The 22,623-nt window shown below is 45.4% G+C and overlaps 1 protein-coding gene across 1 annotated transcript in view; it reads left to right on the top strand.

Annotated features, from left to right (window-relative positions):
- The window catches only part of LOC126484447 (uncharacterized), a 729,699-nt gene that overhangs the window by 52,244 nt on the left and 654,832 nt on the right, over nt 1-22,623 (top strand). The window lies entirely within an intron of this gene.

Genomic DNA, 22,623 nt, shown 5'->3' with positions numbered 1-22,623 from the left:
GACGATTGGATAGCATTTAGAGATGAAGTAATGAAGGCAGCAGAGGATGTAATAGACGTAAGAGCAAAGCTCACTAGAAAGCCTAACGCGCAAGATACTCAATCTAACTAAGGAAAGGAGAAAATTTAGAAATGCAGGAAATGAAGCAGGGGCAAGGAAATACAGGCAGCTAAAAATCAGACTGACAAGAAGTGGAAACTGGCAAGGCAGGAATGGCTAGACGAGAAATTTAAGGATATTGAAGCATGCATAAATAGAGGAAAGAGAAATGCCGCTAAAAGGAGAATTGAAAAGACATTTGCAGAAAAGAGAAGTAGCTATATGTATATCAAGAGACAGAAAACCAGCACTAAGCAAAGAAGAGAGAGCTGAAATGCAGAAGAAATATGGAGAACTATACAAAGGAAATGAACTTGGAGACAATGATGTTACGGAAAGGGAAGTAACTGAAGATGAGATGGGTGATACGATACTGGGAGAGGAATAATTTATGATTTATGGAAGAGCGAGCCATGACAAAACTAATTCACCTGGTACGGTTTTTTTAGTCATTAGTCTTCTGACTGGTTTGATGCAGCCCAACAAGAATTTCTCTTCTACACCAACCTCTTCATCTCAGAGTAACACTTGTAACCTACGTCCTCAATGCTTGCTGGATGTATACCAGTCTCTGTCTTCCTCTGCAGTTTTTGCCCTCTACAGTTCCCTCTAGTACCATGGACATTATTCCCTGACGTCTTAACAGATGTACTATCATCCTGTCCCTTCTCCTTATCAGTGTTTTCCACATATTCCTTTCCTCTCCGATTCTTCGTAGAACCTCCTCATTCCTTATCTTATCAGTCCACCTAATTTTCAACATTCGTCTATAGCACCACATCTCAAATGCTTCGATTCTCTTCTGTTCCGGTTTTTCCACAGTCCATGTTTCACTAACATACAATGCTGTACTCCAGACGTACATCCTCAGAAATTTCTTCCTCAAATTAAGGCCGGTATTTGATATTAGAAGACTTCTCTTGGCCAGGAATGCCTTTTCACCATAGTTAGACTGCTTTTGATATCCTCCTTGCTCCGTCTGTCATTGGTTATTTTACTGCCTAGGTAGCAGAATTCCTTAACTCCATCTACTTCGTGACCATCAATCCTGATGTTAAGTTTATCTCTGTGCTCATTTCTACTACTTCTCATTGCCTTCGTCTTTCTTCGATTTACTCTTAGTTCATACTGTATACTCATTAGACTGTTAATTCCCTTCTGCAGCTCAAGTAATTCTTCTTCACTTTCACTCAGGATAACAATGTCATTAGCAAATCGTATCACTGATATCCTTTCACCTTGAATTTTAATTCGAACTCCTGAACCTTTCTTTTACTTCCATCATTGCTTCTTCGATGTACAGATTGAACAATAGGGGGCGAAAGACTACATCGCTGCCTTACATCCTTTTTAATCCGAGAACTTCGTTCTTGGTCCTCCACTCTTATTATTCCCTCTTGGCTATTGTACATATTGTATATCAAACGTCTCTCCCTGTAGCTTACTCCTATTTTTCTCAGAATTTCGAACACATTGCACCGTTTTACACTGTCGAACGCTGTTTCTAGGTCGACAAATCCTATAAACGTGTCTTGAGTTTTCTTTAGTCTTGCTTCCATTATCAACCTCAACGTCAGAATTGCTTCTCTGGTGCCTTTACCTTTCCTAAAGCCAAACTGATTGTCATCTAATACACTCTCAAGTAACTTGGATGTATGAGCTGCTAAACTGATTGTGTGATAATTCTCACACTTTTCAGCTTTTGCAGTCTTCGGAATTGTGTGGATGATATTTTTCCGAAAGTCAGATGGCATGTCGCTGGACTCACACATTCTACACACCAACGTGAATAGTCGTTTTGTTGCCACTTCCCCTCAATGATTTTAGGAATTTTGATGAAATGACGTGGAGACGTCTATTCCTTCTGCCTTATTTGATCTTAAGTCCTCCACAGTTCTCTTTATTTCTGATTCTAATACTGGATCCCCTACCTCTCGTAAATCGACTCCTGTTTCTTCGTCTATCACATTAGACAAGTCTTCCCCGTTCATAGAGGTCTTCAATGTACTCTTTCTCCCTATCCGCTCTCTCCTCTGCATTTAATAATGGAATTCCCGTTGCACTCTTAATGTACTACTCTTGCTTTTAATTTCACCAATGGTTATTTTGACTTTCCTGTATGCTAAGTCAGTCCTACCGACAGTCATTTCTTTTTCGAATTCTTCGCATTCCTCACGCAGTCATTTCGTCTTAGCTTCCCTGCGCTACGGTCGCAGGTTCGATTCCTGCCTCGGGCATGGTTGTGTGTGATGTCCTTAGGTTAGTTAGGTTTAAGTAGTTCTAAGTTCTAGGGGACTGATGACCTCAGATGTTAAGTTTCATAGTGCTCAGAGCCATTAGCTTCCCTGCACTTCCTATTTATTTCCTTCCTCAGCGACTTGTTATCCCACATTCCTGAATTTCACTGAACATCTTTGTGCTTCCTTCTCTATCGATTAACTGAAGTATTTCTCTTGTTACCCATGGTTTGTTCGCAGTTATCTATGTTTTCCTTCCCAACTTCTGTCACTGTCCTTTTTAGAGACGTGCATTCCTCTTCAGCTGTACTGCCTACAGAACTATTCCTCATTGACGTGTCCATAGCCTTCGAGAGCATCACGTGTATCTCGTTATTCCTCAGTTCTTCCACATCCCACTTTTTTGCGTATTGATCATTCCTGACTAATCTCTTAAACTTCAGCCTACTCTTCATCACTACTACATCGTGATCTGAGTCTATATCTACTTCTGGGTACGCCATCCAGCATCTGATTTCGGAATCTCTGCTTGACCATGATGTAACCTAACTGAAATCTTCCCGTACCATGCGGCCTTTTCCAAGTATACCTCCTCCTCTTGCTGTTCTTGATCAGAGTTCTCGTTATTCTAGCTGAAATTTATTACAGAACTCAATAAGTCTATCTCCTCTCATTTCTTGTCCCAAGCCTATATTCTCCAGTAACCCTTCATTCTGTTCCTTAGCCCGCAACTGCATCCCAGTCGCCCATGACTATTAGATTTTCATCTCCTTTTACCCTTTCAATAGGCAACGGCCTTGTCGCAGTGTATACACCGGTTCCCGTGAGATCACCGTAGTTAAGCGCTATCGGGCGTTGTCGGCACTTGGATGGGTGACCATCCAGGCTGCCATGCGCTGTTGCCATTTTTCGGGATGCACTCAGCCCCGTGATGCCAACTGAGGAGCTACTCGACTGAACAGTAGTGGCTTCGGTCAAGAATACCATCACAACGACCGGGAGAGCGGTGTGCTGACCCCACGCCCCTCCTATCCGCATCCTCCACTGAGGATGACACGGCGGTCGGATGGTCCCGGTAGGCCACTCGTGGCCTGAAGACGGAGTGCTCTTTTTTTTACCCTTTCAATACCGTCGTATACTTTTTCTGTCTCTTCATCTTCAGCTTGCGACCTCGGTATGTATACCTGAACTATTGTTGTCAGTGTTGGTTTGCTGTCGATTCTGATGAGGACAAAACTATCACTGAACTGTTCACAGTAACACGCTCTCTGCCCTACCTTCCTATTCATAACGAATCTCGCGTTACACCATTTCCTGCTGTTGTTGCTATTACCCTATTCTCATCTGATCAGAAATCCTTGTCTTCTTTACATTTCACTTCACTGACCCCACAATATCTAGTCTTGAGCTACAGCATTTCCCTTTTCAGATTATATAGCTTTCGTACCACATTCAAACTTCTGGTGTAGAACGTAGAACGTTATTGTTTCGTTGGTTATTCATTCTTTTTCTCGTGGTCACCTCCCCGTTGGCAGTCCCCTCGGAGGTCCGCATGGGGCACTATTCGGAAGTCTTTTGCCAGTGGAAAGATCATCGTCACTTTTTGGATTACAGGCTACATGTCCTGTGGATACACGTTATGTGTCTTTAATGCAGTGGTTTACATTGCCTTCTGCGTCCTCATGGCTTTGATCATTGCTGATTCTTCCACCTTTAGGGGCAGCTTCCCGTCCCAAGGGCGAGAGAGTGTTCTGTACTTCTTTGGCAAGGTCATTGGCAGAACGAGGGTGACTTCTTATGTTGGAAGTCTTCCGCTGCCAATGCTGATTACGAAACAGAATTTAAAGGGTTGCGGGTTTCGGACCCGGGACCGAAGTCGCTATCGCTAGACCACGGGTGCACTTGGTACGTAAGAGAAATCAAAACCTACCTGACAAACAAAAGCTGAAGGAAGCGAAAATAAGCATAAGGCGAGCAATGACAGAAACGTTCAGTGACTTTTAAAGTAAAATTGTTTCAGTCGAGCTAGCTAAAAATCCTGAGAGGTTTTGGTCTTCCGTAAACTCAGTAAGTGGTTCGAAATCATGTATACAGCTACTCAGTGACCATAACGGCACCGAAACGAGAAATGGGAGAGAGAATACCGAAATATTAATTATCTCTTCCGAAATTGTTTCACAGCGAAAGATCAGAAGTCGGTCCCTCGTTTCAATCATGGTACGAATTTCGAAATTGTAGATACTACCTGCTAATGGAATAAAAAAAAAAAAAAAAAAAACCTACAGTCGCTTTGTAGTAGAAGGGCTCCAGGACCAGATGATATGCCTGTAAGATTCTACAGAGATTATGCGAAAGAAATTGCTCCCCTTCTAGCAACGGTTTATTGTAGGTCGCTAGAGCAACAAAGAGATCCTAGCGACTGGAAAAAGGCGCAGTTATTCCCACATTCAAGAAAGGTCCTAGTACAGAAGCGCATAATTATAGGCCAATTTCGTTGACGTCAATTGTTGTAGAATTATGAAACATGTTCTATGCTCATGTATTATGACGTTTTTAGAGTAGGAAAACTTTCTCTATAAAAATGGACATGGATTCCGCACACAGAGGTCTAGCGAAACTCGGCTCGATCTGTTACTCCATGAGAACTATTGACATGACCAGAATGAGATTTTCACTCTGCAGCGGAGTGTGCACTGATATGAAACTTCCTGGCAGATTAAAACTGTGTGCCCGACCGAGACTCGAACTCGGGACCTTTGCCTTTCGCGGGCAAGTGCTCTACCATCTGAGCTACCGAAGCACGACTCACGCCCGGTACTCACAGCTGTACTTCTGCCAGTACCTCGTCTCCCACCTTCCAAACTTTACAGAAGCTCTCCTGCGAACCTTGCAGAACTAGCACTCCTGAAAGAAAGGATATTGCGGAGACATGGCTTAGCCACAGCCTGGGGGATGTTTCCAGAATGAGATTTTCACTCTGCAGCGGAGTGTGCACTGATATGAAACTTCCTGGCGGTTTAAAACTGTGTGCCCGACCGAGACTCGAACTCGGGACCTTTGCCTTTCGCGGGCAAGTGCTCTACCATCTGAGCTACCGAAGCACGACTCACGCCCGGTACTCACAGCTTTACTTCTGCCAGTACCTCGTCTCCCACCTTCCAAACTTTACAGAAGCTCTCCTGCGAACCTTGCAGAACTAGCACTCCTGAAAGAAAGGATATTGCGGAGACATGGCTTAGCCACAGCCTGGGGGATGTTTCCAGAATGAGATTTTCACTCTGCAGCGGAGTGTGCACTGATATGAAACTTCCTGGCAGATTAAAACTGTGTGCCCGACCGAGACTCGAACTCGGGACCTTTGCCTTTCGCGGGCAAGTGCTCTACCATCTGAGCTACCGAAGCACGACTCACGCCCGGTACTCACAGCTTTACTTCTGCCAGTACCTCGTCTCCCACCTTCCAAACTTTACAGAAGCTCTCCTGCGAACCTTGCAGAACTAGCACTCCTGAAAGAAAGGATATTGCGGAGACATGGCTTAGCCACAGCCTGGGGGATGTTTCCAGAATGAGATTTTCACTCTGCAGCGGAGTGTGCACTGATATGAAACTTCCTGGCAGATTAAAACTGTGTGCCCGACCGAGACTCGAACTCGGGACCTTTGCCTTTCGCGGGCAAGTGCTCTACCATCTGAGCTACCGAAGCACGACTCACGCCCGGTACTCACAGCTTTACTTCTGCCAGTACCTCGTCTCCCACCTTCCAAACTTTACAGAAGCTCTCCTGCGAACCTTGCAGAACTAGCACTCCTGAAAGAAAGGATATTGCGGAGACATGGCTTAGCCACAGCCTGGGGGATGTTTCCAGAATGAGATTTTCACTCTGCAGCGGAGTGTGCACTGATATGAAACTTCCTGGCAGATTAAAACTGTGTGCCCGACCGAGACTCGAACTCGGGACCTTTGCCTTTCGCGGGCAAGTGCTCTACCATCTGAGCTACCGAAGCACGACTCACGCCCGGTACTCACAGCGTTACTTCTGCCAGTACCTCGTCTCCCACCTTCCAAACTTTACAGAAGCTCTCCTGCGAACCTTGCAGAACTAGCACTCCTGAAAGAAAGGATATTGCGGAGACATGGCTTAGCCACAGCCTGGGGGATGTTTCCAGAATGAGATTTTCACTCTGCAGCGGAGTGTGCACTGATATGAAACTTCCTGGCAGATTAAAACTGTGTGCCCGACCGAGACTCGAACTCGGGACCTTTGCCTTTCGCGGGCAAGTGCTCTACCATCTGAGCTACCGAAGCACGACTCACGCCCGGTACTCACAGCTTTACTTCTGCCAGTACCTCGTCTCCCACCTTCCAAACTTTACAGAAGCTCTCCTGCGAACCTTGCAGAACTAGCACTCCTGAAAGAAAGGATATTGCGGAGACATGGCTTAGCCACAGCCTGGGGGATGTTTCCAGAATGAGATTTTCACTCTGCAGCGGAGTGTGCACTGATATGAAACTTCCTGGCAGATTAAAACTGTGTGCCCGACCGAGACTCGAACTCGGGACCTTTGCCTTTCGCGGGCAAGTGCTCTACCATCTGAGCTACCGAAGCACGACTCACGCCCGGTACTCACAGCTTTACTTCTGCCAGTACCTCGTCTCCCACCTTCCAAACTTTACAGAAGCTCTCCTGCGAACCTTGCAGAACTAGCACTCCTGAAAGAAAGGATATTGCGGAGACATGGCTTAGCCACAGCCTGGGGGATGTTTCCAGAATGAGATTTTCACTCTGCAGCGGAGTGTGCACTGATATGAAACTTCCTGGCAGATTAAAACTGTGTGCCCGACCGAGACTCGAACTCGGGACCTTTGCCTTTCGCGGGCAAGTGCTCTACCATCTGAGCTACCGAAGCACGACTCACGCCCGGTACTCACAGCTTTACTTCTGCCAGTACCTCGTCTCCCACCTTCCAAACTTTACAGAAGCTCTCCTGCGAACCTTGCAGAACTAGCACTTCCTTTCTTTCAGGAGTGCTAGCTCTGCAAGGTTCGCAGGAGAGCTTCTGTAAAGTTTGGAAGGTGGGAGACGAGGTACTGGCAGAAGTAAAGCTGTGAGTACCGGGCGTGAGTCGTGCTTCGGTAGCTCAGATGGTAGAGCACTTGCCCGCGAAAGGCAAAGGTCCCGAGTTCGAGTCTCGGTCGGGCACACAGTTTTAATCTGCCAGGAAGTTTCATATCAGTGCACACTCCGCTGCAGAGTGAAAATCTCATTCTGGAAACATCCCCCAGGCTGTGGCTAAGCCATGTCTCCGCAATATCCTTTCTTTCAGGAGTGCTAGTTCTGCAAGGTTCGCAGGAGAGCTTCTGTAAAGTTTGGAAGGTGGGAGACGAGGTACTGGCAGAAGTAAAGCTGTGAGTACCGGGCGTGAGTCGTGCTTCGGTAGCTCAGATGGTAGAGCACTTGCCCGCGAAAGGCAAAGGTCCCGAGTTCGAGTCTCGGTCGGGCACACAGTTTTAATCTGCCAGGAAGTTTCATATCAGTGCACACTCCGCTGCAGAGTGAAAATCTCATTCTGGAAACATCCCCCAGGCTGTGGCTAAGCCATGTCTCCGCAATATCCTTTCTTTCAGGAGTGCTAGTTCTGCAAGGTTCGCAGGAGAGCTTCTGTAAAGTTTGGAAGGTGGGAGACGAGGTACTGGCAGAAGTAAAGCTGTGAGTACCGGGCGTGAGTCGTGCTTCGGTAGCTCAGATGGTAGAGCACTTGCCCGCGAAAGGCAAAGGTCCCGAGTTCGAGTCTCGGTCGGGCACACAGTTTTAATCTGCCAGGAAGTTTCATATTGACATGACAATAGCGAGGACTGTCACATATCATCGCAAGAGCGTACTTTGGCAGGTGACTTCCGCAGACAGCGCTAGTGAGTTCGACAGCAGCGCTCAGCAGAAGAGCCTTCGCAAGAGCGCTGAAGTCCTTGGTTCATCATCGGACAAGTTGAGTAGCTGTACTTCTCACTGCCGATTTGGGGAGTCTTCGCTATTCCCTTCCAGATTTGACGTGTTCACGGCTGCGAGTTTTCTGCTTGTACTGGCGTAAATAGGAAACATCAGTTACAGCTCAACAGTGTGTTCGTCGTACATGGGGACTTTACAACGACGTCTGACTTCTTGCCCAAAACCATTTCTATAACTAGACCGTCAGGAGAGCCTCCAGCGTCACTAGAGGTATCGTGTTTGAATGTCTCCAAGACCACATCTGTGAATGAAATTAATCGTTCTGTTGGTGCATTAGAGATTCTCCAAAGTGTATACAAACAATGGAGAATCCGTCGCAGCCTTGTAACACGGCGTAAGAACAACTGTCTTGCAAAGGTCCAAACCAACTGGGATTGGTGACACGTGTCGTGCCTTGTCGATGGTAGTCACGTTGAAACAGATAGGAACTGGTACTGTCAGAAAATGCAAGCCCTTCTCAGGCGGTTCCCTAGCGAAAATTGAAAAGGAAATTGTATTAAGGGGCCTTGGCAAATTGGTAATCCCTACCTTAAATAATGTAAAATTTATTCATATGAAGGGCACCTTTTATTGAAAATTAATGAGAAAAGAATTTGTAATATATATGACTTTTCGGTTACACATTACTAAACATTTTAAGAAAAGAATTTCTGAAAATACTGATTAGTTTTAAGATAATAATTATTCTTGCAAAAAGTGGACATCTAAATAAGAAACTCTGTATTTTTCTGTGTACATAGAGCTACAACTTCTTTGAGATTTACAAAATAGGAAAACCGCTGCGTTGAAAACTGCAGAATACTCAGATTAGTGAACCCTGTAATTTTGAACAATTTCTGGCAAGTTGAAGATGAGAAAAAATATGCTTTTTTATTAAAAAATACAACTTATGAGAGAGAGCCATTAAAGTTGCCAGTGCATTCAAGCTCCATAAGATGGGTTGTCTGCAACATCTTTCATCTCATCCTGAAATGTCCTTTTCTGATTAAAGTTGTCAGTGCATAACAGTCCCGTAACCTGGGTTGTCTGCATCCTCTTCCATCTCATGTTCCAATGTCCTTTCTCCTGCTCGCCTGCGTTGTCTTGCCCTTGTTTCAAGGGCTGTAATATCTCTCTCTGATGCTCTAACTCTTTTTTTTATGTAAATTTAACCTTTGCTTCGCTGTGAAACGACCAACAACTTCTAGCACTCTTTTCAGGACCTCACAACTTGCATTTCCTTCATTGAACGTTGTCACTACATCAGAGACACCAAAATGCGGTGTACTAATTGATACAAACACCGTCTTGGGAAGTCTGACCCAGATCACGCTGTTGATGGAATCGTTAGGATTCTGAGTGCGGCCATGAAGAAATGTCTTCAAAAGCCTTACATCTGACAAGTCTTTCAAAATTTCATTCAAGACCTCCACTATGAAAAAAGGCATAGGTGGTTTGTCAATAAATTTCTTAACAGTGCTCTGTTGTATTTGTACCTCGAATCACTTCTTAGAGGGCATAGGCCTTGAACAGCTGTATCTTCCGTTGAAGAGAGGTGATATAAAACTGCCCATGCAGCCTTTCTCATCTTCTGCGCCGGAGTCTGTTCTTACAGTGCAGTCATCCACCATCTTCCAGTTTCATTCCCTTGAATGCAGTTTTCAGTCGTCGCAGCCTTGTATCCATTCACTTTTGCATATGACTTATTCGCTCCAGTTTAGTAATAGTTACATTTTCTCCGTATGGCTTCTCATGCTCAACTGCTTTGAAAGCTTCTGAATCCCCATCTCCTAAATAATTAGAGACTCTTACCTTCTTCAACTGTTCTTATTCTTAGAAAATGGTCATTCCCACAGAGTGTTTTGTTTAAATGAATGAATGAACCATAAATGAGGCAATAGTAATGTACTATATGTCTTTGGAAAGGTGAAATTACGTAAATTAATATCACTGAAAAAACAAAAATTGAAAATTTCGAGATTTCATACGGAGACCCTTAAATCGACATTTGCAGTCGTGTACCTTCTAAAACGCAATTGCTCTCAGCAGCACATGGAGCTTCACGTTTTCATTGGACCAAATAATAGAGAACCTGGCCAGTATCTGACTGGAGGCGTGTCCTATGGTCAGACAAGTAGTGATTTTCTCTCTTTTAAAATTATCCGAGGTGGTGAGTGTATGAACTGCTCAATAAGGTGCTTAGCCCAAAGTGTGTGGAGATTTTTGTTCAGGCCGGAAGCCGTTCTGCCATGTTTCTGTGATGTTTCTTCCACACCACAATTTGGGCCCACATACTAGGTACTATTAGTATGAACTACGATGTTTATTTCAACATTCTCGCTGATCCAAGAGCTACAATTTTTCTATAGCTTCTTGATGAGTGTGCTACGGGTACTCCGATCCTCAAAAATGAACGCAGCCTTATTAATTGGATCGCATTCCTACGTTCCTGATTTGACGAACACATGGGCAGCATACCGCATCTCGATTAGTCGGCAAAAATCATCCGATTTTAATATCGGGGACCATTTGGTAGAGTGAGTGAAATGTAGCAATCAACTTTCCCTGAGTTCGGTAACTCTACGGGATCAGATTAATGAGTGGCTTCACCTGGGTACCTCTAAAAACTTGAGGACTATCTTCTTCATTGGCGAAGGGCATTTGCGGTGTTAGATGGCACCCTACTGGCCATGAAAATCGCTACACCACGAAGATGACGTGCTACAGACGCGAAATTTAACCGACAGGAAGAAGATGCTGTGATATGCAAATGATTAGCTTTTCAGAGCATTCACACAAGGCTGGCGCCGCTGGTGACACCTACAACGTGCTGACATTAGGAAAGTTTCCAACCGATTTCTCATACGCAAACATCAGTTAACTGGCGTTGCCTGGTGAAACGTTGTTGTGATGCCTCGTCTAAGGAGGAGAAATGCGTACCATCACGTTTGCGACTTTGATAAAGGTCGGATTGTAGCCTATTGCGATTGCGGTTTATCGTATCGCGACATTGCTGCTCGCGTTGGTCGAGATCCAATGACTGTTAGCAGAATAGGGAATTGGTGGGTTTAGGAGGGTAATACGGAACGCCGTGCTGGATCCCAACGGCTTCGTATCATTAGCAGTCGAGATGACAGGCATCTTCTCCGCATGGCCGTAAAGGATCGTGCAGCCACGTCTCGATCTCTGAGTCAACAGATGGGGACGTTTGCAAGAAAACAACCATCTGCACGAACAATTCGACGACGTTTGCAGCAGCATGGAATGGTTCAAATGGCTCTGAGCACTATGGGACTTAACTTCAGTCCCCTAGAACTTAGAACTACTTAAACCTAACTAACCTAAGGACATCACACACATCCATGCCCGAGGCAGGATTCGAACCTGCGACCGTTGCGGTCGCGCGGCTCCAGACTGTCGCGTGGAACCGCTCGGCCACACCGGCCGGCCTCAAGCAGCATGGACTATCAGCTCGGAGATCATCATGATGGTCGCATCCGTGTTTGGCAACATCGCGGTGAACGCACATTGGAAGCGTGTATTCGTCATCGCCATACTGGCGTATAACCCGGCGTGATGGTATGGGGTGCCATTGGTTACACGTCTCGGTCACCTCTTGTTCGAACTGACGGCACTTTGAACAGTGGACGTTACATTTCAGATGTTTTACGACCCGTGGCTCTACCCTTCATTCGATCCCTGCGAAACCCTACATTTCAGCAGGATAATGCACGACCGCATGTTGCAGATCTTGTACGGGCCTTTCTGGATACAGAAAATGTTCGACTGCTGCCCTGGCCAGCACTTTCTCCAGATCTCTCACCAACTGAAAACGTCTGGTCAATGGTGGCCGAGCAACTGGCTCGTCACAATACGCCAGTCACTACTCTTGATGAACTGTGGTATGTGTTGAAGCTGCATGGGCAGGTGTACCTTTACACGTCATCCAAGCTCTGACTCAATGCCCAGGCATATCAAGGCCGTTATTACGGCCATAGTCCATAGGTGGTTGTTCTGGGTACGGATTTCTCAGGATCTATGCACTCAAATTGCGTTAAAATGTAATCACATATCAGTTCTAGTATAAAATATTTGTCCAATGAATACCCGTTTATCATCAGCATTTATTCTTGGTGTAGCAATTGTAATGGCCAGTAGCGTATTAACGTGGTGTCTCCCGCGGGTAACTAGTTTCTGGTCCGGTGTGCTTGTTCACATGCGGCTGTCAGCGTTTAGGAGCAACCGGAAGCTAACTGTGCACGATTGAAGCTGCTGGCTGCAGATGGGAGATGGTGGTAGGTAGGCTGTCTATCCCTGTGGCCGCTGGGAGCGCGCCAGTCGATAGCGGCCTCTGGTGGGAGGCCGACCGGCCGGTCGATGCGTCGCCTAAGCGGCCACCGCGGCGCGCCGGGGCAGCCCGGGACAGCAGGGGCACTTGCCGGCGGCGCTGCTCCAGCCACCGGGGAGCGCTCTCACTTTTGCTGTCTGGAAGACCTCCAGCATCCTCATCTGCCACAAGTACTATCAATCTTCCAGCAAAACCCCCTCCTTCCGCGTTCGGTAAGGGACGGACATTTCTTGCTCATCGTTTTTATAAACTTATGCGAGGGGCGTTCGATAAGTAATCCAAAACATTTTTTATTTATTCCAGTTTCGGTTGAAAAAATTCGGAATTTGTTGTGGGACACGGTCGAATGTTCCCACTTCAGCTCCTATAGTTTCATGAAGTTCCAATAGGTGGCGGCGCTATACCGAGTCTTCAGAATGACTCTGTGACGGTGGTGCGTTCCAGTCAGAGAGCTGTCATTGAGTTTCTTTTGGCGGAATACCAGACATTGCACATATTCAAAGGCGCTTGCAGAATGTCTGCAGAGACCTGGCAGTGAAAAAAAAAAAACACGGAGAGTAGTTGGGTGAGACGTTTGTCATCTTTGCAACAAGATAGCGTAAACCTGTCCGCTCTCCTCCGTGCCGGCCGGCTGCACAGAGTTGTGACTCCTGCAACGTTGGAACGTGCGGACACTCTCATTCGAGTCCACAAAAAAATGGTTCAAATGGCTCTGAGCACTATGGGACTCAACTGCTGAGGTCATTAGTCCCCTAGAACTTAGAACTAGTTAAACCTAACTAACCTAAGGACATCACAAACATCCATACCCGAGGCAGGATTCGAACCTGCGACCGTAGCGGTCTTGCGGTTCCAGACTGCAGCGTCTTTAACCGCACGGCCACTTCGGCCGGCTTCGAGTCCACAGATCGTAGTCTTGTGGCTGGCGTTGCTACCTCTGGATCACGGGGTCCCGGATTCGATTCCCGGCCGGATTGGGGATTTTCTCTGCCCGGGGATTGGGTGTTTGTGTTTTCCTCATCATCCTTATCATTCGTGACACTCGCTAGATTGGACTGTGAAAAAGACTGAACTGTGGAAAAAATTGGGTCTTTGTACGGGCGCTGATGACCACGTAGTTGAGCGCCCCACAAACCAAACATCATCATCACTGATGTAAGAGGGAGACCTATCAGCTTACGAGTAGCAGAACACGAACGCTATGTACGATTACATTAATCTAATAAATCGGCGGTAGCGGAACACCACCGTGACTGTGGACAACCTGTCAGGTTCCAGGAAGCACGAGTACTGGCGAAAGAATCTTGGATGCGAGAACGCAAAATACGGGAGGCGATGGAAATTATTAAGCAGCCTGACAACACCAACAGAGAAGATGGCTACAAACTCCCGGCGTCCTGGGTGACGGCCATCCCAGTCCGACGGGCTGCGAGCGGTCGCGGGGCAGAAACTACACGGAACAGGGACGTATCTGCACAAACGGCTGTAGAGCAACTGTCAGTCCACTTCCGCGCACACCAGGAGGAAAACTTGCCGACCAGAAGCAGAACGCTGATTGGCGGGCAGCTACCAATCGTTGACGACATGGACATCCACGAATAGCTTCTTTCCTTCCACCTTCCCTTACGCCATGACTAGCCAATCATATTAGAGGACCAATTAAAAGTTTTACAGCAATGACGTCAGACATCGATAGTCTGTAATAAATAGAAGCACCTATCCCCATACAAAACCAATCGTGCCCTGAGGATGGCCGTTGCAATTCGGCCGAAACGTCGGTTTTAGTTTATTATTGATGTTAGATTTTAGCAATAACGCGGCATAATACCCAGAAGAATTTTAATCACTATCATCATCACTCTCATTCGAGGTGAGCGACAGATCACACTCAGACATCCCGCTGCTCAACTGGATGTATCTGTTGGTAGTGCTTACACATTCGTCGTCGACTAGTTGGGGCACTCATAGGTGTGTGTCTGTTCGGTTCTGGCCACCTGAGAGAAGACTATAAGGAGCAACGAAGGACCATCTGCGCGAATTGCTTGCACGTTACGAGGCTAAGCTAACTTTTGTCGAACATCCTAACAGGTGATGAAACATGGCTTCGCCGGCCGAAGTGGCCGTGCGGTTAAAGGCGCTGCAGTCTGGAACCGCAAGACCGCTACGGTCGCAGGTTCGAATCCTGCCTCGGGCATGGATGTTTGTGATGTCCTTAGGTTAGTTAGGTTTAACTAGTTCTAAGTTCTAGGGGACTAATGACCTCAGCAGTTGAGTCCCATAGTGCTCAGAGCCATTTGAACCAAACATGGCTTCATCGCTTCGAACCGGAAACAAAGCGGCAACGCACAGAGTGGCGCCACACCACTTTTCCGATGGAAAAGTCAAAGCATCCCCCTCCCTCCCAACCAGTAAAATCATGGTGACGGTCTTCTGGGACTCTGAAGGGGTTATTATGTTTGATTTCTTCCGTCATGCTAAAACCTTCAGCTCTAAAGTGTATTGTGCTAACCTCAGGAAGTTGTAGAAACGACTTCGCAGTGTGTGCCGCCATAAACATGCAAACGAACTTCTCCTTCTTCGTGACAATGAAGGCCTCACACGTGTCTGCGCACCAGAGAGGAGCCCACGAAACTCCATTGGACTGTTCTTCCTCAGCCACCATTCAACCCGGATCTCGCACCTTCCGACTTCCATCTGTTTCGTCCAATGAAGGGTGCACTCAGCGGAAAGCAGAACGTGGATGGTGAAGAGGTTATCGACGCAACACACTGTTCAATGCGACGACTTTACGCCACCTTACTGGGGAGGCCTGCATTCGCGCATGGTACCACTCACTGCTCGACGTCGGGGCCAGAGATTATGTTGAAAAATAGGATTTTATAGCAAAGAAGCGGGGAATATTGTGGTGTACTGGAACCCTGAAGCAAATAAATTTGTTTTCAAGAAAAAAATGCTTTCCATTACTTATTGAACGCCCTTCGTACTTACCGCTCTCAATTCCAAAGAGTCGCGTCTTGTTATTACCTTGAAGGTGAATAAATCTTTTGATTTCAGGGTTCCGTACCTCAACTAAAACGGAGGATCACACTGTTGTTCGTCTGTCTGGCTGTCTGTCTGTCCGACTGTTAAGACTCCTTTTTCTCAGGAATGGGTGGGGGTATCAAGATGAAATTTATGTTACGTAGTAAGATTTATGGTCCCTTGGCAGTATAAATAATTAGACGAAGGTCAGGAACAAAAAATTTTGACGAACCAAGACAAATAACACGGAAATTCACCAGCAGCATATGCCTAAACCAACATCTCCCTCTCGACACTCTCAGTTCGCCGAGAAGAAACTAATCAGAGTCATCTGCCCAAAGCTCCAGAATTATCAGATGTCATTCCTGCTTCTCATCGACTAGTTCATCTGATTGTGTAATCAGTAGCTTCTCGAAATTAACCGGGAATAACTACCATCCGCTCTCTCCTCATGACTTCTCTTGTAACATGTACACCATTACAAAATAAAATAAATATCATGAACAACAGCTAGCACGCGAATGAACTTCTAGTCTGCTATACTGGATATACACTGAATATTATCTCAACCACAAGGCCATTCAGTTAGAGACAGACTGGCCTGGATAAATAAACACATCAAAAAAGTATTGCATAACCAAGATTCGCCATGGAATTATGTCGCTATTGTGATTCTTCCTGTACCGATCGGAATATCGCCCCTGATGTTGTTCGAAAACTTAAGCGTGGTTACCATGAGTACTGCCTTGAGGTGGAACGCCGTACTCGAATGGATTGCAGCATTCAGTTGAAAATCAAGTGCCAGTAGAGATACCTTAGAGACTTTAGTGGAACAGTAGGGGGACCACCCATCACACAACGTAGGGTAATCGCGACTAATGACAAGATGCACGTCGTAGTGTTATAAGCAGAACATTTTAACCAGTGAAGTTGCTCGACGTGTACACTGGAATCAATGTGACGTGATAAGGGCGTGGAATGGGTTCCAATTGGCGGGTATTGTTGAGGACTTACACCGGACATTTCGTCAACTGTCTACAGATGTTCAGGATGATCGATATCTCCGACATTTGAGTCAAAGGAACCGTAGACTGAGGACTCCAGGAGTGAATTCGGCGTTCGAAGAGGCTACCGAATGTCATGTATCGCATCAAACTGTTAGATGATTGCATGATGTGAACCTCAGTTTCCGACGACTACGGCGAACACCATGTCGTACACCACAATACCATGGACACGGTTACAGTTGGGCAATAAATCATGCAGGATGGACGCTCTAGGATTGGTGTCTGGTGTAGTTTACGGACGTAACTCGTATGTGTTTGTGCCCTGAAAATTGCAGACACCATGTTTCAAGACGGCCTGGTAATACTAAACGCGTCAAAGTTCCTTATGTGCAACAAGGTAATAGGGGAGTGATGTTCTAGGGTGGCACTGCATAGGCCACTGTGTATCTCCCGTTGTTGTTGAGGGCTATCTTATCCCTATAAGGTATACTGCAATCAATAGCGGCATCGTATCGCCGACATTTTGATGGCAATTTCATCTTAATAGATAACAATTCGAGTGTTTATCGTGCTGTTCTGAGGAAGACGTTCCTTTCATGTGCTAGAATTACCAGAATGGCCTGGGATCTCCGTTCTCCCACACTGGGGCAGGCGAATTCCTCTGCCTTTTGATTTTGTAAAGATACGTAGTAGCATTCGGGCCACGACCAGTCAGGTAATATATCAATACATTCGACGGCTTAAGAAATCACGTTTTTACTTTCTCCCTAATGTTAGGGAGAAATTCGAATATTCTCCTGCGTGTGCCAGAAGTGTCCCATAGATTTCGCCACAATTGTACTCGTAATATCCGAACTTTTATTAACTTTCTCGGGTTGGCCTCAGTTCCAAGCATCCTTCGTATTACCATTTGATTTCCTTTCTTTAACCAATAAAGGGCTCACCGTTTTCTAATTTCGAAGTTCTGTTGACACATTCCTAGATTCACTAACAAAGCATCAATCTGGGTTGTGCAGTAGGCGCCCGTTAACCTTAGTAACTTCTGACTAATGAGGCTGTAAGCTTCGCTAACAGCAATCTATGAGCCTAAACGTTCGCACCATACCCTACGACTAGTGCTGCCATAGATTGATGCTATGCTCTGAAAGTTTTCAAGGGAAGCCGATATTGCCTCCCTGCAATGGTTATAATTTTATTCATCACGTTTGTATCTTTTCTGCCTGCTTCCTGTATGTGATATGCAATGTTACGACGTTCGTATAGAATTACCCATATATACCTCGCTACAAAGAAAAGAATAGAATCGAAGTATTTGAGATATGGTGTTGCAGAAGAACGTAGAAAATTAGGCGTACTGATGAGGTAAGAAATGAAGAGGTTCTCCGGAAAATTGGGAGGAAAGGAATATAGCCGGTCGGAGTGGCCGTGCGGTTCGAGGCGCTACAGTCTGGAGCTGCGTGACCGCTCCGGTCGCAGGTTCGAATCCTGCCTCGGGCATGGATGTGTGTGATGTCCTTAGGTAGGTTAGGTTTAAGTAGTTCTAAGTTCTAGCGGACTGATGACAACAGCAGTTAAGTCCCATAGTGCTCAGAGCCATTTGAACCATTTTTTGAAAGGAATATATGGAAAACATTGCAAGGAGAAGGAACTGCTTGGTAGCCCATCTGTTAAGACATCACCGAATAGCTTCCATGGTACTAGAGGATGCTTTAGAGGGTAAAATGTGTAGAAGAAGACAAATATTGGAATACATCCAGCAAATAATTGAGGACGTAGGTTGCAAGTGCTAGTCTGAGATGAAGAGGTTGCCACAAGAGAGGAAAAAGAATCTTTACTGCGCTTCTTCTAATCGTCACATAATTTAATTTTATTTCGGGATTTCTTGCTAGGTTTCCTTTCAGCAGGAGGTACATTGTATTGTGAGATGCTAGTGACTACATGTCGACACCAGCCTTCAAGTTCGTGGAGCACCGCATTCCATTTGTCTTCTATAATTCTTCTGGAGTCAGCACTTGCAACAAACAGCACGTAATCTAATAATTCTACCAGTCCGCTTATGTTACCGCTGTCATGTAAGTTCTGCAGAGTGGGCTCCAATGCTACGTTACACAACTCTGGGCCACACGCTGACCCCTGCGGACATCCTTTTGGTATTGTCTTCGATATTTTCTTTAGGCATTTGAACAGCGCTTCTGGACATTTCATCTCCAAAAGGCGACCAAAGAAAGACGGCCACCATGGATCGAATCGCACATGAATGGTGGTCTCTTGTGGTGACAAATAGTCATGACTGTGACTCCATAGCCGAGTGGTAAGCAGCGCGACGGACTCTTATATAGGGAAGCTGGGTTCGACTCCTGGTAAATTTAGGGATTTTTCTTGTTGCGGGCTGCACCAGGGTGCACTCAGCCTCGTGGCACCAACTGAGGGCTGCCTGTGTGATAGGTAGCGGTTCCAAGGTCGGAACGTCGCCAATGAGCGTGACTGCGGTGTGCAGACTACATGCTCCTTCACACGTCATCCCATGATGAACGAGGATGACATGGCGGTCGGTCGACTATCGCGTTGTTCTCAGGACTTGAAGACGGAGTTTAATTTTTTTACACGTGGCTGTAGCACCGGATAAATAGAGGAACCCCAATAAATTTACGTTATGTGGGCTGCATAGAAGTTATTCTGTCCGAAGTTCAGATCAATCGGATATTTTTGATCATGTTAGTACGTTAAATCAGCTGAGGCGGGGCACTTGATGCACTATTGCTTTACTCGTAACAAGGAAACACTTCGTTAGCAGATACATATTGTCATTCTAGACGATATCCATCCTGTTTCTGGCGGCAGGATCGGCCATCTCATGCTCTTCAAGTTCTCTTTGATATCCTCAGTGTTTAATTACTGCTGTGTACTAGCCCACGTTCTTAAATCATTACACATTTTTTATTCAAAGTCGCCCACGATTTGTCAGGTTGTTGTATTACCGAACACATTTTCTTCCTTCAGATTTATGAATTTTTCTTTCCTCATCTTATTTCTAAAATGCTACTAAAATTCCATACGACGCTAATGTACTAAGAGAGCTCTGCATTATGCCGCATCTGGCTTTGCACTTTGGCAGAGACTTGGTGGCGCGCAGTATTCTGGGAGTCTGCGGTGGCGGGAAGAAGTGAAAGACCGAAATAAACTTGGTAAACAAGAGGGGAAAGGCGCGCTGCTTTAGCGAAGTCCCGCATCGCCACATATAGCTTCCAGGATCTCCAGTGCGGCTTACCGAGAAGCTGTCTTCTAAATCTCCTGGACGTGAAAGAGTTCTCAACATTTCTCACAGGAGCTGCCACAAAGGAAACCTAAACGCTTTACAGCTCAGAATACCGAGAAAAACGCCGTCAATTGTTTACTGCATGCTGCTATATAATGTGCAAAGACCGTATAACAGAACAACTTACTGCAGATTGGTTAAGATTTTACTCTAGAACTCAAAGAGAGAAGCAGGATGCGAAAATAATCTTTTTACATTTTCAGTCCTTGTATCTATTTTGATCCAACATATTAATCACTAAATGTAACAGTTTGTTTTGGCCGATGTTCATGACAGTAGAGCAGCTCTAAAGGGACCCCTGAACCAAACTGGTGCGAGTAGTTAAAATTTTGCCGTTCGATTTCAGGTACGGTTATCCTGTGTATAAAACGGTCATACTAAGAGCCACGGTTCTTGTATCAAGTGACGACCTGAGGGTGAGTTGAAACTCAACCAGCCAGCCAGCGGAACTACGCTTAACAATATACAGGGTGAATGAGGAAAGGTTCATGTTATGACGGGTTACAGTGTTGGTTATTCTGAACAAAAAACTTTTCTTAACCGTATCAGACATAAAACTATTTTAAAATCACGGGCGTCTGTCGCATGCCCTTCGTCACCAGTACTCACATGCGAATATAAACAAAGCGACACTGAGGTACATAGTTCGTCTTTACTGACCATTTCAAGTCTGCCTTGGTGGCCGAGCGGTTCTAGGCGCTTTAGTCCGGAACCGTGCTGCTGCTACGGTTGCAGGTTCGAATCCTGCCTCGGGCATGGATGTGTGTGATGTCCTTAGGTTAGTTAGGTTTAAGTAGTTCTACGTTCTATGGGACTGATGACCTCAGATGTTAAGTCCCATAGTACTCAGAGCCATGTGAACCATTTTTGACCATTTAAATGTACAGTTCACTTGCACGTAGCGGGGCGGGCGACGAGTCCTGCAAGTGTACACGTTTACGTCACGTCGTAATATTACAACGGTTGGCCCGTTGTAATACCATGTTATTACGTGTAGAGTCAAAAAAAAGTATGCGTCCTTGTAGTGGAAATGCCACAGGTCTCCATAAATGCCGATTACAGTGACACGATCTTTGTCTACAGGTTTTGCAATGGGAATTCCTGAGCCGCTGTTCGCGATAATGAACGACGATTTCCAAATCACAGAGTTCAGGATAGCAGAGTATTTAGCAGAGCGTTTGACAGATTGCGCATATGTTGTATCTGGACGTCTCCTCCAACAAGATATTACTAAAGCTGAGAACATTCTTGAAATGGTAGAACTGAGCCCAACTGCCAGCTCTAGAAGACTTGCTACACATCATGGTATTCCAGAAACACGAGTAATACGCTAGTACATTACAGGTATGGATCCGTATAATCAGCACAGTGTGTAACATCCACATGTAGATGATGATGCCAGACTAAAGGAAATCCATCAGTGAATCAAAGGCAATGAACGTTGTATTCCACGTATTCGATTAACTGATGAATCAACGTTTACCTTCTACTCATCATCGATAACACATGCAAATCCCATGTGTGAAGATGTGAAAATCTTTATGGTACTGTGGGAACAAATTTTAAGCGATTTTTCTCCGTAAACGTGTGGCGCTTTATTGTTGATGACCAATTAATCGATCTAGTTGTTTTAGGTAATCATCTTAATGATGTGCAAAATCTTAATTTTCTTCAAAATTGTGTTACCAGGGAACTTGGAAGATATTCCTTTGGCACATGACATCTTACTTATTTTCAGCACATTGGAGCTCCTGCACATTCTGTACGGCGAATGACATAATACCTCACTGAAACGTTTCTTGGGTCTTGGATGGGTCGCCGTGGAGTCATTTATTGGTCAACAAGGTCAGCCCATCTTGCTCTATTAGATTACTGTTGGGGGGACTGGCTTAAGAGCGAAATATACAAGCACAGATGGAGTAAGAGGGAACTAAAAAACTGTGTAGTTACAATTGTGAAATATTTGCAGAAAGGCATTTTTATTTGCCATCAGCTGTATATCTAATATTTATTCGTCACCGATTTCGGTTAATTAAAGCATCATCAACCGGAAGAAAAATTATAATTGCTGTTGGCTTAAAAATGAATATTTCTCATAAAAGGCACAATCGTATGCCAAAAGTGACATCAAAACGTGGAATGCGACATAACGAGATTATGAAAATATCTTGACAATTTTGGTAAGTTGCACATACACTAAGCCTCCTAAATTGCGAAAGCGTTGCCGGCGCAGTATTTTATGTACGAACTGACCTATCAGTTACGTCCCACCAGTGTTCAGTGAGATTCATTCGTGAGATCTGGCTGACCATATTATTCACTAGAAATTTCCAGAATGTCCTCACAACACACCTTGTTACCCATAAAAATGCCATCATTGTTTGGGACCATGAAGTCCATGAATGGCTGCAAATGGTCTCCAAGTAGCTGAACGTCTGCATTTCCACTTAATGACCGGTCCAGCTGGACCTGAGGACTCCGTTCATTCCATGTTAACATAGCCCACGTTATTATGGAACCACCACCAGCTTGCCTTGTTGACAACTTCGGTCCATGGCTTCGTGAGGTCTGTACCACTTTCTAACTCTACCATCAGCTCTTACCAACTGAAA

The sequence above is a fragment of the Schistocerca serialis genome, chromosome 6 (genome assembly GCF_023864345.2).
Source record: "Schistocerca serialis cubense isolate TAMUIC-IGC-003099 chromosome 6, iqSchSeri2.2, whole genome shotgun sequence".
Classification (NCBI taxonomy): Eukaryota; Metazoa; Arthropoda; class Insecta; order Orthoptera; family Acrididae; genus Schistocerca; species Schistocerca serialis.
The sequence above is the reverse complement of the archived record's forward strand: the minus strand, read 5'-3'. Positions and strand labels throughout refer to the sequence as shown.